The sequence below is a fragment of the Pelecanus crispus genome, chromosome 1 (assembly GCF_030463565.1).
Source record: "Pelecanus crispus isolate bPelCri1 chromosome 1, bPelCri1.pri, whole genome shotgun sequence".
NCBI lineage: Eukaryota > Metazoa > Chordata > Aves > Pelecaniformes > Pelecanidae > Pelecanus > Pelecanus crispus.
This window is the reverse complement of record NC_134643.1, coordinates 208,896,002-208,911,325: the sequence shown is the minus strand read 5'-3', so window position 1 is coordinate 208,911,325 and position 15,324 is coordinate 208,896,002.

The window sequence follows — 15,324 nt, the reverse complement described above, 5'->3', positions numbered from 1 at the left end:
TGATAGCCAATTTGTCATGTAAGACAAAAGCGCGCCCAAGCACTCCAACCATCGCAATGACTCCATAAAGACACCAGCTGCCTACAACCCATTCGCCAATGGCCTTTCCCATACTCAGAATGACACAGTTAGCCTGCACTTTCAGTGCGTCATCCAGTCAATCGTATCATGTGTCTGTGTATAGTCAACGTACAAATTTCAAGGTACTCAAAACATGACACGTGCAATGATCCTCTCTCCTTTCACACTCTCTTGGGCTGAAAACAATGTAAGAAACTTCCCATTTCCTACCTACAAAGTAGATTGTTGCTAGAAGAGCTGGATCTCAACTTGAAACATGAATAAAAGCTTCAGATCGTCAAGTCCAGCTCTCTGCTTGTGCAGGATTTTACTTGGAGAAGGGCTCCAAGCCAGTTAAATCAACTTACAATTAGATTTGGAGCTTGGCTTTATTTTTCCCTCTTGTTCTGGTTTCAAAACACCAAAGGTCAAAGGTGTGCCATTACCGTGAATTCTTGCACAAATAGGGAAGACACAGGTCCCTGTGTGTTGTCAGCACCACAATCACTTTGCGAAGAGCCTGTGGAATTTTTAAGTGGAGAAACAAAGAGTTGGGTTACTACTGCCAACTTCAAATATTTAAATATCATGAGTCAGATTCCCCCAAATCCAAACAAACAATTTTCTTTAAATAGCAGCAACTAAGGACCTCTCTTGACTTCAGACCTCTCTTGACTGTTCCTCTGGATCACATTTCCTCTGCAAGCACAAGGGCAAGAAACTTACTTTTTGCAAAAGGCAAGACCCTCACCTCATCTCAGATCTCCAGGACACACAGGTCTAAAAGCACCCAAGATGACTAAAAAAAAATCACAGGCATAGTGCTAAATAAACCGGTCTCCACATGCTGCTTTGGTTTCCAAGTGCATTGACTTGGCACCTGGGTAAGCATTGGGTTTCTTCTCTTTTCTTCAGTGCTCTTTTGTTTCACACACAGTGGAAAAAACAGTGCTTTTTTCAGAGGGTAGTGTGATAACATCCTTGCAAGTAGGTCCAGAGCCTCTTTTTGCCCTTTGAAATGCCTTAGATTATGAGATATTTTCAAGTTAAAAACTTCTTCAGAAGTGTCCTTTGAGTCCAAGATAAAAGTGATGCCCAGCAGGTATAAGCTAGCAGTAGTCAAAGAAAAGATGAACTCCCAGCAGAAGCTGTGAAATTCACTCCCTCTAGTTCTGCTACTGTATAAGACTACACCATTCTCTATTCCTAATCTTTCTTTTTTTCATATCCACTGGCGGTACCAATAAGTGTGCAATAAATCTCCCTGTGAATCTGCCTTTCTAGCTAATTATCCTGATGTTTATGATGTTTTCCCTGAGAACAGGACTTAGATGACCAAATATTCTCTGCAGTGACCCAAGCTCCATCAAGAGGCGACACATCTGGATACCTCTGCAGGAGGTGGAGCACACGCCAGGGCTGTGGGAGCAGGCACCAGCTTGGACCTCAGGAAGGCAATCTTCAACATCCAAGTTTAGCAATGGTCTTCTGATATATCAGGCAGCATTTAACATCTTCTGCCTTGGTAAATCTGAGATTTTGGGAAAGTTCATTGATATTCTGTGGAATTACACATTTGGATGCAATGCTATGAATACAGGAAATGCTAAGATTCTTTTGCAGAAGGAGGAAAATTAACCTGGAAAGGCAGGGTAAGCATCCAGACCAGGTACCAGGAGAGAGGCTGGTGGTAAGAGGAGTGTTTCTGGGAAACCTGCTTTTATCTCCTGCAAATCTGTAATACCATTTCAGCCCATATTCCTCATTTGCCCTCATGCCAATCATGTTGGTTCTCACTCTAATTTAAACCTGGGGCAAGCTAAGAGAGAAGTTCAGCCTCAGGTCTGTGTCCCTGACTCTCTAATACCACCTCCAGCTTCCCGAAGAAAGCCAGGTATGCAGAGGAGAGTGACACACAGCCACCTGTTCTGGTAGGGCAAATTACAATGCCAGATTCGTTTGTGGTACAACATAAAATCAATGTTGCACCTTAAAGGGCACTTTAATGGACATCAGGAAGGAAATGTCATTCTTGTCTGGCTAGATAAATTAACTTTTAGAAATTAACTACATTCCTAGCACATCTCTAACTCACAGTCCTTTAAGATTGCTGAGGACCAGACCACTCATAAACTACTTCTCATCTCTAACTACAGAAGCATTTACAAAGGAAGCTCATGTCTTCTTGTCTGCTTCTAATATCTGGGAAACTTGAGTTTGGAAGATCAAATGACTTTCCCCAGCCACCTAACAGTCCTGTGGCAGACTGAGTCTCCTGGCTCAGCTCCTGGGGTCCCGGCTATCAGCACAGCTGCTCAGACCATGGCAGTTTCACTGTGTTATCTGAGAAGTTGTAATAAAATAGCTTATTTCCATGCTTTCTAAGTAACCTGTACTTCACGCACCCCCATTGTGCCAGTATTGCAGGCAGAAACCCAATAAGCCTGTGTTGACTCCTGCATACCCAAACAGCAACCAAACAATACCATAACCCCAGTACACAAAGTGGCTTTAATACACTTCTTCTAAGTTAACTAAATGTTGCTGATGTTCTCTGATAAATAAAAGCCCTTTAAACTGTTCCCAGTGGTACAGTACTGATCAGGGAGAAGTGTATCTCAAGGCAACTCCTTTACACTGAAGTTTTATATCAAGAATATGCTGAAGCTTCACCATAAATAATTAAATATCTTTCTAAAATATTAATGCAGTTTATTGGTGCCTTCTGTTTTGCTTATGGTGTTTCAAAGATGTTGACTGTAGGCATATATAGATCTTATCTCTGACAAAAAATCTTTGAAAATAGTCTAACACTTTTGCAGTTGAAAGTCTTTCTCCAGACAGGGACTTTTAACTGAAGTGTGCTGTCTGCAAGGCAGCACTCCTAAGGAGAAAGATCTAAAGATGAAAACAGAGCACAGTAAAGTCACTGCAAACAAATCTATTCAGTGTTTGACCAACTAATGTCAGCCACTTACAAATGACAGAAGTTTGACTCCATAAGCCACTTCCAGAACTAGGCTAGTCTAGGTAGAGATGGTCTGAAGCAATAATTGACATTATTTCCAAACTAACTAATACCAGAAGTGGTTATTCAAGGCACTTCAGTGCTGAGAAATCAGATAACAGACTGTAGTACATCACTTTCCTTATTACAGTTCCCCTCCGTTTAGGAAGAGCTTATGGTTATCAAGGCTGTTGGTATCCCACAAATGAATACTATCCCAGTTTCTGGAGCCAGTCACGATGTTGCAGGTAATTAGAACTGCATTTTTAAACTTGGAGGAATGTGACAAAGCTTTTCCAATTATTTTTCTGTTCAGAAAGATTGGAGGTTTCCAATCAGCTGATGAAGGGGCGCAGAGAGGAATCTGGAGTATTCCAATCTCAACTCTCCGCCAAGCAGAGGGCACAAATGCCACACCTCTGGTGCCAGCTTTGAGTTGAATACCTGTCTAAGCTCGGTCTTCTAAGAATGATCCCACTTGGCCATGAGCAACTTTTGTTGTGAGCCACATGCCCTCTGCTCCCAACAGCTCCCAGCCTATCCATCGCTGATATTTCTGTGCTGTTTGTTGATGATGGAAGCCTGGTAAAAGCAAGTGTCCCAGTTGCTTGTACTGAACACTAGGGATTTCATATCAGGAAAAGAAGGTTTATAGTAAAGGAAACAGAGAAAATGAAGTACACGATCAAAAAATCTTCTGCTAGCTTATAAGTAGAGTCCCAGATGTGGAAAAGCACTCCTCACATCCTTGCCTTTGTGACAAAGCAGTAAAATAACCACTTTTTAAAACACCAAAATTAAAGTGCCTCCTGTTACTGCAGTAAACCTGCAGACGAGCATTGCTAATCTGTTGTACTGGACGCAGGAAGCTATTGTTTGTGTTATTATCTGCTGAGCACAGATTCCAGTGCTGCACACAACTGCAGGGCACTGGTATGCTGGAGTTTGCTTGCTCTGGTGCTTATGTTAAATGGGTTCATGTAAGTACCAGTGTAAATGGTCAAACTCATTACTCCCTCCTAGGAATGTGCTCTCTCCATTTCAAAATGAGAAGGAAGTGCTTCTGTTGACTCCCACGGCTTCATCAGACGCTAAGAACAAGGTTTGCCTGCAGACCTGCCATTGCAATGTGACCTCGAGTCAATTAGGCCATTTCAAAATAAAAGGAGAATATTGAATGCCACTGGCAGATGGTGAAGCTCTGTACTAAGTAGAAAAAGTCTACATACATTTTCAGGGAACATGAGTGAAAAGAATAAGCAGATAAAACTGAAATGTTGCTAGACCTTGGAGCAGAAATGTGGTTTTCTGGGGCATATTTTGCTTCAGCCGGGCAGAAATAGCAGAGCAAGGAGCAGTGGCAGCAGAGGGGGTGTTCTCCTGGAGCCTGCCCTGAATCATGGTCCTGCCTGCATCACTGAGAGTCCCAGCAGCCTCCACTCATGACAGAGCCTAAGCAGAGCAATCAGTCTTAAGTGCTTCATAGCTCAATCCATTTACCTCTATAAAGAAGAACGTGCATATCTTCCCCCCACCTCATACAGCACCGAACTTCAGAGGTGTCATGTAGGGGCACAGACCTTTTTCTGAGTCCATCTCCCAAAAAGGGCACTTTCAAAACTACCAAAGTACTTTCAAATTGCTTTTGTATAACACTGTTGGTCTAGATTCTTATCTTAGCAACTTAGCATCAAAATGTCACCACCTGATCAAAGCACTGGAATTCACACTACTTTCCCTCTTTGCTTGAAGAAATGAAATTATTAACTAGGTTATTAGAATAAAAACTTAACACCATATATATTCACAACATTTTGCTCCCACTAATTAATTTCTGACTGAATACCCTGCCAGAGGATCAACTTACTACTGAGCTAGAGATCACAGCACACAGAAGCTTAATTGGAGGGGAAGAAGTCCCAGAAGGGCACAACTCCACTGCATCTTGATGCTGTGCCGGATTGAAGGCTGCCATGGGCCAGGCAGAGCTGGAACCGCGTGAGCTTGTGCAAATGCAATTGCGACACTTTGCTGCTGGTGGGGCTCTCATTGCAAGCATCAGAGCATGCACAGGAGTGTGTGTCCTTCATAACAAAGAGGGGTTTTAATCAGCTTTGCATGACCGAAGCAGGCAGGATTACATCTCTGACCATCTCAGGATGTTCAGGTGTTCAACAGCACCATGACCATGCTGGGATGTCAGCAAGCCTCAGGTCTGCCTATGCAGGGCACACCCCCATGGCTGGCTGCCATAGCTCTTGCTCAGGTGACTCCGAATTGCCCCATCACACCACGGCGTTCTTGCGAACAGCCCTTGTCTGCGTGGCCTTCAGCAGCAGAGGGGGAAGGTGGTGAGGCCAGGGGTGGACACCATCCCCATGACCCTCATTCCTGGGGTGCACAGGCCTGCTCAGGACTGCATCCCACCTGCCAAACCATGCTGCCAGGAGCCACTGCAGAGGGACATGTACATAGTTGGGCAGGACTAACCTGGTTAATCGTAGAAAGAGGCAACCAACGCATACAAGTTCATTTTAACCAGCATTAGTCAGTCAAAGCAGGAATGTGACCAAAATTTGTCCAGCAAAAGCATCCATAGGACAATGCCTTACCGGGAGAAATCAGATTGGCAGCTGTCATCTGCTCTCTTGTCCCTTTTTTAAGGGAAGAGCGTGAAGGATTTGGTCACAGGTCAGCACCTGTCCTGCACTGACCTTTAAGACCATGACCAGTCTTGGTTTTGGTACGTGGTCGGTACCTCATGGACACGAATCCATCAGCTTTTTCTGGAGGACATGAGGCATGGTCCTCAGAGGAGCTTTTCCTTGAGGCTAAAGGCTGATCCAGGAACAAGTAACTCAACATGCAGCATTCCCAGATTATAATCAAAACTGAATATTGGATCATTTTAACGAAATGTCTCTGATCCATCACTTCTGCTGACTGAATGGCGGTTAAATGATGTGGGGCAAATTGAGACAGTCCCTGTGGAAAACTTCATAACACTACCAGCAAATTAAAAAGCATAATGCAGGTCTTCTTTAAAACAATCTTAATTCAGTTTGCTACAAACCTGACTCTGAGTTCTGCCAGCAGCCTGACAATGCTACTAAAAGACAGCTGTACTCTTTTGCAGAAAGAAAGGGTAGCAGTTCTTCAATTCTCCTCATTCAACACTGAGATGAAAGGTCCTTTTCTTTACAAAAATGTTGCTAGCTCTCAGTAGACCATAATCCTCATGTTGGAGTCTTAAGGTTAACAGCCTGGGTTGGGACATTTGTCTTCATTTGTCTTTTGAAATGTCTTTCATGCTTGGATAAATCATTCCCTTCCCTTGATGTAGTATCTTTTTTTCCCAGCAGTCATTCAAAAGCTATCAAAACATCTGTGAAGGAACTGTAGATGGGAGAGACAGCAGACACCTCAAAATTGCAAGGAGTTTTGAAAACTCCTACAGAAAACCCAGATGGGTGTTTGATGCAATATTTTATATTTTACTAGCAACAGCCATAGCAGCTCACGGGAGCCTCTGAAGTGACTCGCTCGCACCTCTGGGTGACTTGCCTCTCCCTCATCCCAAACACTGGAGCCCATGGCATTGGACAGTACTGACTTTGCAGAGCAGCATGAAGGGATGAAGTGTGTATGCTCGGCAAATTCACAGGCTGTCCTTTAACAAAAATAGACCTTGCTGAAAGCAAGCAGGGCCCAGGCATGCACATGGGCTTGACATTTAAGAGACTGTCATCACACCGGCATTAAATGAGTTTGCAGTAACACTCGTCACTGGTTGTTCCTGGATGAAGTACATGCAGATTCCTGGCACCAAAATGATTTGTTGCAGAAAGCACACAGCAGAGGGGAGCAAAGGACATTATAAAAGGAACCCGGAGCATGAGTGAGGTGGGCCTGGTACATTTACCCCTGCTGGGTCTCCTGAAACGGTGTCACAACAGGGTCACGTTGCACATCCAGACCTGGAGACAGGGAAGAATTGCTGGGTCCTCCCCCGCTGACATTGCCTGAGCTATCCAATGGTGCAGCTAACTTCTGCCACAGCTTTCACTGGATGCGTACTGGGCCTGCCTGAGGTGGAGTTCATTTTCCCCATAGCAGCCCTCAGAGTGCTGTGCTTTGTATTGGTAGCTAGAAAGGTGTTGATAACAGCCCAGTGTTTTGGCTGCTGCTGAGCAGTGCTGGCACAGCATCAAGGCTGTCTCTCCAACATTGCCCCCCCTCACCAGCACGCTGGGGAGGGGCAAGATCTTGGGACTGGACAACTGTCCTGGTTTCGGCTGGGATAGAGTTAATTTTCTTCCTAGTAGCAGGCATAGTACTCTGTTTTGGATTTAGGATGAGAAGAATGTTGATAACACACTGATGTTTTTAGTTGTTGCTGAGTACTGCTTATGCTACTCAAGGACTTTTCAGCTTCCCATGCTCTGCCAGGTACACAAGAAACTGGGAGGGGGCACAGCCAGAAGAGTTGATCCAAACTGCCCAAAGGGCTATTCCATACCATATGACATCATGCTCAGTATATAAACTGGGGGGGGTGGCCAGGGAGCAGCGATCGCTGCTCGGGAACTGTCTGGGTATCGGTCGGCGGGTGGTGAGCGATTGCATTGTGCATCACTTGCTTTGTATATTATTATTGTTATTATCATTATTATACTGTTACTATTAGCATTACTATTTTACTTTGTTTCAATTATTAAACTGTTCTTATCTCAACCCAGGAGTGTTTCTCACTCTTACTCCTCCAATTCTCTCCCCCATCCCATCGGGGTAGGGGGAGTGAGCAAGCGGCTGCGTGGTGCTTAGTTGCTGGCTGGGGCTAAACCATGACAACAACTGACCCAAACTGACCAAAGGGATATTCCATACCATATGACATCATCTCAGCAATAAAAGCTAAGAGAAAGGAGGAGGAAGGGGGGGGCATTCATTATTTACGTTTGTCTTCCAGAGCAACCGCTACGCATACTGAAGCCCTGCTTCCCGGGAAGTGGCAGGACATCGCCTGTTGATGGGAAGTAGAGAATAAAATTTTTGTTTTCCTTTTGCTTCTGCATGCAGCATTTGCTTTTGCTTTTTAAAGATAAACTGCCTTTATCTTGACCCACAAGGGTTTTTTCCATCTCATTTTCTCTCTGCCTGTCCTGCTGAGGAGCGGAGTGATAGAGCAGCTTGGTAGCACCTGGTGTCCAGCCAAGGTCAACCCACCACAGGATGAAACATAGAAAATAAAATAAAGGTCAGAAAATCATGGCCTGTGCTGGCTAGACTTCCCCAGACAAATTCAGGGAAGACTAGCACAGACCAGCAGCTCGTCCTGGAAGGCAGATCCATGAGGCCCCAGCTTTAAGGAGGGGAGTGCAGCTGTAGGGACATGAGCTGTGTCACACCACCTGCATGCACGGCCAGTCAATGGGTCTTGAATATTTTGCCTTCCTCGCTGACTCCTAGACCGTACTGTCCTGATCATCCCTGTTGCTTAAAAGGTCAATTCCCTCCCAGATAGTCTCTTAAGAGTGAATCAGTCAGCCTCTGCTGAAACCAAACTGGCGTGTGGCTCCTGGCAAGGGCCACTCCAGGTGGGCAGCATGGAAAAGGCTGCACTGGGCTGGGCTCCCGCTGCCTTCTGCAGCTTCCCAGCACCCTTCTGGGGGATTTTGCCCATCAGACAGATCCCCCATGCCACCTGCCAGGGCCTGTGAGATGCATCCTCAATTTCAGGAGATAAAACCATTCTGCTGGTAGACTGCGACTCAGCCTTCACACCTTTTCAGACTCTTTGCAACTAAAGAAAACCCCAAAATAATAACCAACATCTTAGAGCCACCAGGGATTTCCACAGAGCCCAGGGAAGATGAGGGATGAGTACTATGCAAAGGGGACGTAGCCGCCAGCTGTAGTCGCAGCCAGCACACAGCGGTGTGGTCACGGATGCTGTTTGCTGTGCGGAAATGGCCGAAGGGCTCACCCAACACAGTGGCTCCTCCAGCTGCTGCCATTCCCCTTCAGAGAGCTGCTTTTCTCAGGCTTTGGTGAACACCCAGGGACGTACTGCCACCCCCCCCCCCAGCACCCTGCCTTGGGCCGGCTCCGCCCCGCACCACTCCAGGAGACCAGAGCTTGAGCACCAGCCAAATGACATGATGTTTCACAGTTTCTCAGAAAAAGTTACTGCAAGTCTGTGCGTGAGGAAGCGCACCTTGGTGGAGGGTTCCTTTTGTTCCTTCTCCCTTCTCCTTTCTGCTAGACCAACCTGCCAAAGAAGCTGATTTTTATATTATTTGGGCAAGAAAAGCAGAGAAATATATTCACAGCAAACAAAACAGAAAAAGAAGAAAAGAAAGAGGCAAATACAAGGCAGAAATTAAATTCAGTGTTTTTCTGGTGTTTGTCAGATCCCTCTACATATGAGTTGCAGTGAAGCTGGGAATGCCTTCCTCTTTGCAGAAGCAAGACCTCAGCCATGGTTGAACCTGCAGCTCCAGCTGTGTCACTGTGCTCTTGGCTTAGGGACCAGAAAACAGCCTCTTTATTTACCAGTACAGACACAGACAAAAGGTTGTGCCTGTGACTGGGCTCTGGGAGAACATGCCTTGTACAGTGTCTTGCATCTCGAGTTGGTGCCTCCCAGACAGAAGCCAGTCTGTCAGTCTTACGTAGCAACCCTGCACCTTGCATCTGTACAAGGTCTTCATCAGTGTGGAGGGCTGAGGTGGCTCCAAATCCTGCCACGTGTTCCTCGCCCCCTGCTGCAAATCCCTTCCAGGAAAACTCATCACCTGTGTATTTCAAAGCAGGCCCCAGAAAGTGAGGCTGGACCCACCTTTCACTGCATTTAAGACGATTTGGGGTCTTGTATCTTCACCCTGTCCTCGCGAGCACAGCCTGATGCTGCTGGAGAGCCCATGAGAGCCCATTGTCATGGTGGATGCTCTTTGCAAAGACCAAGGGAGACCCACCTTTGGCAGATGATGCTCCACTGGAAACCAAGAAAACCACCCTAGCTGCAACACATGCCAGCCAAGGGCCGGGCTTCCACAGGTCCTCCTTGCTGCCCTGGGGGAAGCCCGACGGCAGCTCCTGTAAGGGTTAGGGGTGGGTGAGTAGTGCCTGGCGCCCTGCCCTGCCTCCCCATGTTTCTGTGCTGTTGTGGTTTAGCCCCAGCCAGCAACTCAGCACCACGCAGCCACTCGCTCACTCCCCCTACCCCGATGGGATGGGGGAGAGAATCGGAGCAGTAAGAGCGAGAAACACTCCTGGGTTGAGATAAGAACAGTTTAATAATTGAAATAAAATAAAGTAAAATAATAATAATAACAATATAATAATAATAGTAATAATAACATACAAAGCAAGTGATGCACAATACAATTGCTCACCACCCACTGACCGATACCCAGACAGTTCCCAAGCAGCAATCGCTGCTCCCCGGCCAACCCCCCCCAGTTTATATACTGAGCATGACATCATATGGTATGGAATAGCCCTTTGGTCAGTTTGGATCAACTATTCTGGCTGTGCCCCCTCCCAGTTTCTTGTGTACCTGGCAGAGCGTGGGAAGCTGAAAAAGTCCTTGACTAGCATAAGCAGTACTCAGCAACAATTAAATACATCAGCGTGTTATCAACATTCTTCTCCTACTAAATCCAAACCACATCACTATGCCTGCTACTAGGAAGAAAATTAACTCTATCCCAGCCGAAACCAGGACATGTGCAAACAGAGCAACCATGCGCTTCCTGCCAAACACCTCCCTTAGACTAAGGAAAACAACCAGAATAAGAGCAAAATCTCTCTGACAGAGCACAGTGTGCGTCACTGCCCGCGAGCTGGTGCAACGCGGAGATAAGATGGTATCTCACGTCTGCACACATGAAATCCATAGGTAGTCCTCAGATTGTATCTAGCTAATGCAGACATTTCTCATGTTAGCACGACTAGAAAAACACTGTAGGAAGGAAGGAACTGTATCTTTGTGCACGGTGATTCCTGTTTCACTTACTTCATAACCTTAATATCACAGGAACATGGTGTGTGTATTTATGCTGCAATTGCATTCCAGCTGCTTGAATGCTCCTCTTAATTTAGGCATACTACTTTAGCTTTGTTGTGAGTTATAAAACATTCTTTCTCTCAAGAAACAAATTAATTTACAGATGTTATAAGAGATAGGATTACCCAGCAGGATTTCTTTTTTTTAACACATGCAATGTATAAACTTTATGAAATGAAAGTAATTTCTTCAGAGACATCCAACAGGCACTTATACTAGTGGCAGAGGGAGACAAATTACAAAGATTTTTGAGCTTCAAGGAGCATCGCAGTCTCCTCGTAACTGATTTGAAGGAGCTCTGCTGCAAACAATAGAGCAAAGCAAGAACGCCAGCAGTATCCTGCACCTGTACAGGGTTTTAAGTACTCACTAATTTTTCCAGGGCACAGATATTACACACACACACGTTATCATCAGAACAAGAAGCCGTGTCTTGTTTGAGGTTGGTTGCACCTTTCCACCCTGAGCAAGCTTTTCCAGTCAGTTTGAATTTTCATCATGGTTTTGGTTAATTTTTCAAGAAGGAGGTGTTTTATTGGCTCAATAGTTTGAAGCTAAAACTAAAACATTCTACGCTTTGTTACAAAGATCTGTGTGGAGGAGCTATCTGGTTTATTAAATAATATTTATTTAAATAATAATGAGTTAAAGCAAAACCAATCTTTCTTTTCTGGACTACTGGCAAGCAGCCATACACTTGTGCAGTCCTCTTCCTGCCACGTTTACCCTATTTCCAATCACCCCCTTGGTCGTGCATTTACTGAGTTACATTGTTGTGTTGTGCATGATGCACTTTCGTCTATCAGAGTGCTGTTCCTAATTAAAATAATTAGATACGGTGTCAATAGATGGTGCTGAAGAGCAGCAGCATCACCCTGGACTGCTGTAGGATCAAGAATATTCCTAAAGAATTGAAACCGCTGTCACTAGCTGCTGTTTACATAAACTTTCAGTGACCTGTACTTCTGGAGCTATTGCCCTGTTTCCAGCCATCAGTACATAATAAACTTTGGTATTTCTATAAAAACATCTTAATATTCTTAAATAAACATGAAAATTTCATTTTGTACAATAATAGTATGTCTCTGGTTTTCTTTAGCCATCTTCTTTAATGCCTTCTTTGGAAGTTGTCTGTAATGTAGTTTCAGTATACATTGTCTGTTCTTTTGGAGTATTCTGGACACTCCGACACTGTGATTTATGAGAACAAAACACACCTTTCACCTGTAGTCACAGTGATCTTTCTGCCTTGCTGTGCAAGCTCTGCTCATAATATTGACAGCCAGGGAGACCAGCTGGAGATGAGCTGGTGAAATAAAGTTTATTTTGAATAGGGTGATGTCATGGGCTTGAGTCTGGTGATACTGACCCCAGGCCATACATTTAAGATGAAAATATCCCGACTGTTCCCAGCTGGTAGCTTAACAAGAATACATCAGTCTTGAAGGGCATGGGAACCTGCTCTTGGAGGCTGCATAGTCTGAGAGAGCTCCGAGAACTGTAACTTTCTCCCTTTGCTCTTTATATATCCAAGAGACAGCTTAGGAAAAAATTAAATTCTCCTACTTCCAGAAGAGCTTAATTTGATATTGCTTTGGGAATTTAATATCAAGATTTTAAAGAGATGCTGCAACTTAAGTAAAACCTACACATTTGATTGTGATCAATCAGATGCAATGTGTTGACCTGTGTTGTACAAGAAATCAGATTTTTCCTTCTGGCTCTTTTCTATAAAATCTATAACTTTCAGTCTTGAATGCTCTTATACAAGAGAAAAATTAAACTGTGTCTGGAGAGGAGTGAAGGATGCACACTTTGGATACCACTGCACACAAATCTTGTTGAACCAGCCATGGGCTTCCCATAGTTACTAAGCAAATTTCTCTGTGCCTCTTTTGTCTCTCACACAAATTGTAAAACTTCCAGCTTGGATCACCCCTTACTACAGACACCAATGCCCATAAGAAGGGGGCATTGCATTTGGCTGGGGTCTCTAGACTTGGCTTGGTTCCACCTAAAATTAGGCACCCAAAACAAGAAATCTCAATAAAGAAATATTGGCATCTCCAAGAGAGAGTTGAATTGTTCCCTCCAAGGACTGCAAAGAGAGAGCTCTGGAGGGCGAGACTCCAACACCTCGGATGCTGTTTGTCTGATGAGTGTAGGTTTAGGTGCAGCCCCAAGTTAAAAATTAAATGCTGTAACACCACAGATCATCAGATTCTCATTGGGTCTAACACTTAAATTGCTGAACACTTGAACTTTGGTGGAAGACCAAGACATTATCAGGATCCTTCACTTCGCATTTTTAGGAATCTCTGTCTGCTTGCTCAAAATTGTTCATGATTGATCATGTAGCTTGTGCAGCTTCTCTCTGTCAAACTTCCTAAATTGATTGAAATTAGTATTTACAAGACAGATATGTATAATTCAATGAAATACTCTACAACACATAAAGTATGAGTAAATGGTGCTGACAAGAACTGATATGCTTGTCCCAGATATCACATCATATAGAACTGAGTATGTGTGACTTAGGAAAGGTCAAAAGTCTTAAAATAGCTAATGTCCAAAAGCTCATCCTCTACCTCAAAATCTAGCACAGATAATGTCACCACTCAATTACTGCTGCACTAATTTTTTTCTTTTTCCAACACATCATGACATTCTGATGCCAGATAATTTTTGATTCCTTGTAACCAAACTTTGGAGGGAGGCTGGATGTCACACATTTTTGTTTGGGTACTTGGGTTTAACGCAAGTGACAGCTGGATTTTTTTCTCCAGCTTATTCCAATGTTAAAAAGATAGATGTTAAAGACTCATCCATGCACCTTCTCTCAGAGGTACCAGATGATCTGGCATATGTGATTCATTAACAGAACATTTGTTTCCCTGGGAGCAATACATGTGTCACTTGTGCTCTGAAGTGATGCATCTTTCTTAAAGAATCTGCACCTGCTTCCTTCCGATCCGCAGGACAGACAGCAAGTAGGGGTGGTATATCTGGCCCCCATCCCATGCAGAGCAGGTTCAGGGGACCAGCATCCCTGCTTAGGACTTTGCAAGGCCAGGCTTCAAGTACCTCTTCTATCCAGAGCCTGGACCACACCACAGTGCTGGTTTGTGATGCAGAGCCCTTCCGCAAGTCAGCTTTGCCTCCTCTTCACCCAGGTAGCTACTCCACAGGGACAGGAGTAGAAATTTAGGGTGAGAAAGGGTAGGACACCATGTATGCACAACCATTGGCGTGCGGCTGGACACCATCCTGGGCTGCCGGAGGAGCTCCCCACATCCAGTGGGGTCACAAGGAGAGAAACGAGAGCCTTGCATCGTGGGGATGGCAAGGGCATGGGGTCATTGCCAGAAGGATTGACAAAAAATATCAACCTTGTCCTCGCTGAAAGCTTGAAAGACATTCCAGAGCTTCTTGGTGGCATTAATACACATCTTAACGTTACCCACAATGTGGCACAAAAATATTTTGCATGAAGTTAAATCACAGCCTGTGTCTGTGAAACAGAGTTTTTAAGTTTTCAGTTCAGAATGTAAGCCAGCCAAATCACTAAGCTGTCCCAGTGTAAGTGATGGGGAATCTGAGCTGGCATGCTGCCCTGCACTGCTCCCCTCTCCTTGCAGCTCAGCAAAGTCCTGTCCGGCCCAATTTGTTTGAATCAGATTACTATCTACTATTCTAGTCATATTTTAAAAGACTTGGAAGAACAAAATCCATAGTTAATGGGATGTGTTTGTAATCTCACACGTTTTACACAATTTTGATTTCAGCGGTCTATATATTGAAAAAATTAGTTACTGCCTGTGCACTCACGCCACGCCACAAGATGGTCCTGCATTTTGAAGACCAGCCAAAGTCTGAGTCAATACACGCTTCTATGTACTTTCAGATAAAACCTACATCACGTTACCACTGATTATACCACTAATTATAGAGAATAAAATACCATCCCCCCTCAAAGGCAGCATTCTACATGGGAGGGGACTGAGTATCCAAATTAAAATTAAAATGAATACAAACCCGGATATAACACCGTGTTTAGAAATGTAACATACTACACTGCTACAAGCATGATCTTTGTCCTGTCATAGTGAAAGTGTGGAATAATCACCTAATGAAAACATTTTTGTGGTTGCACTACAAGTATAGTGGCATCCAGACTTCAATAATC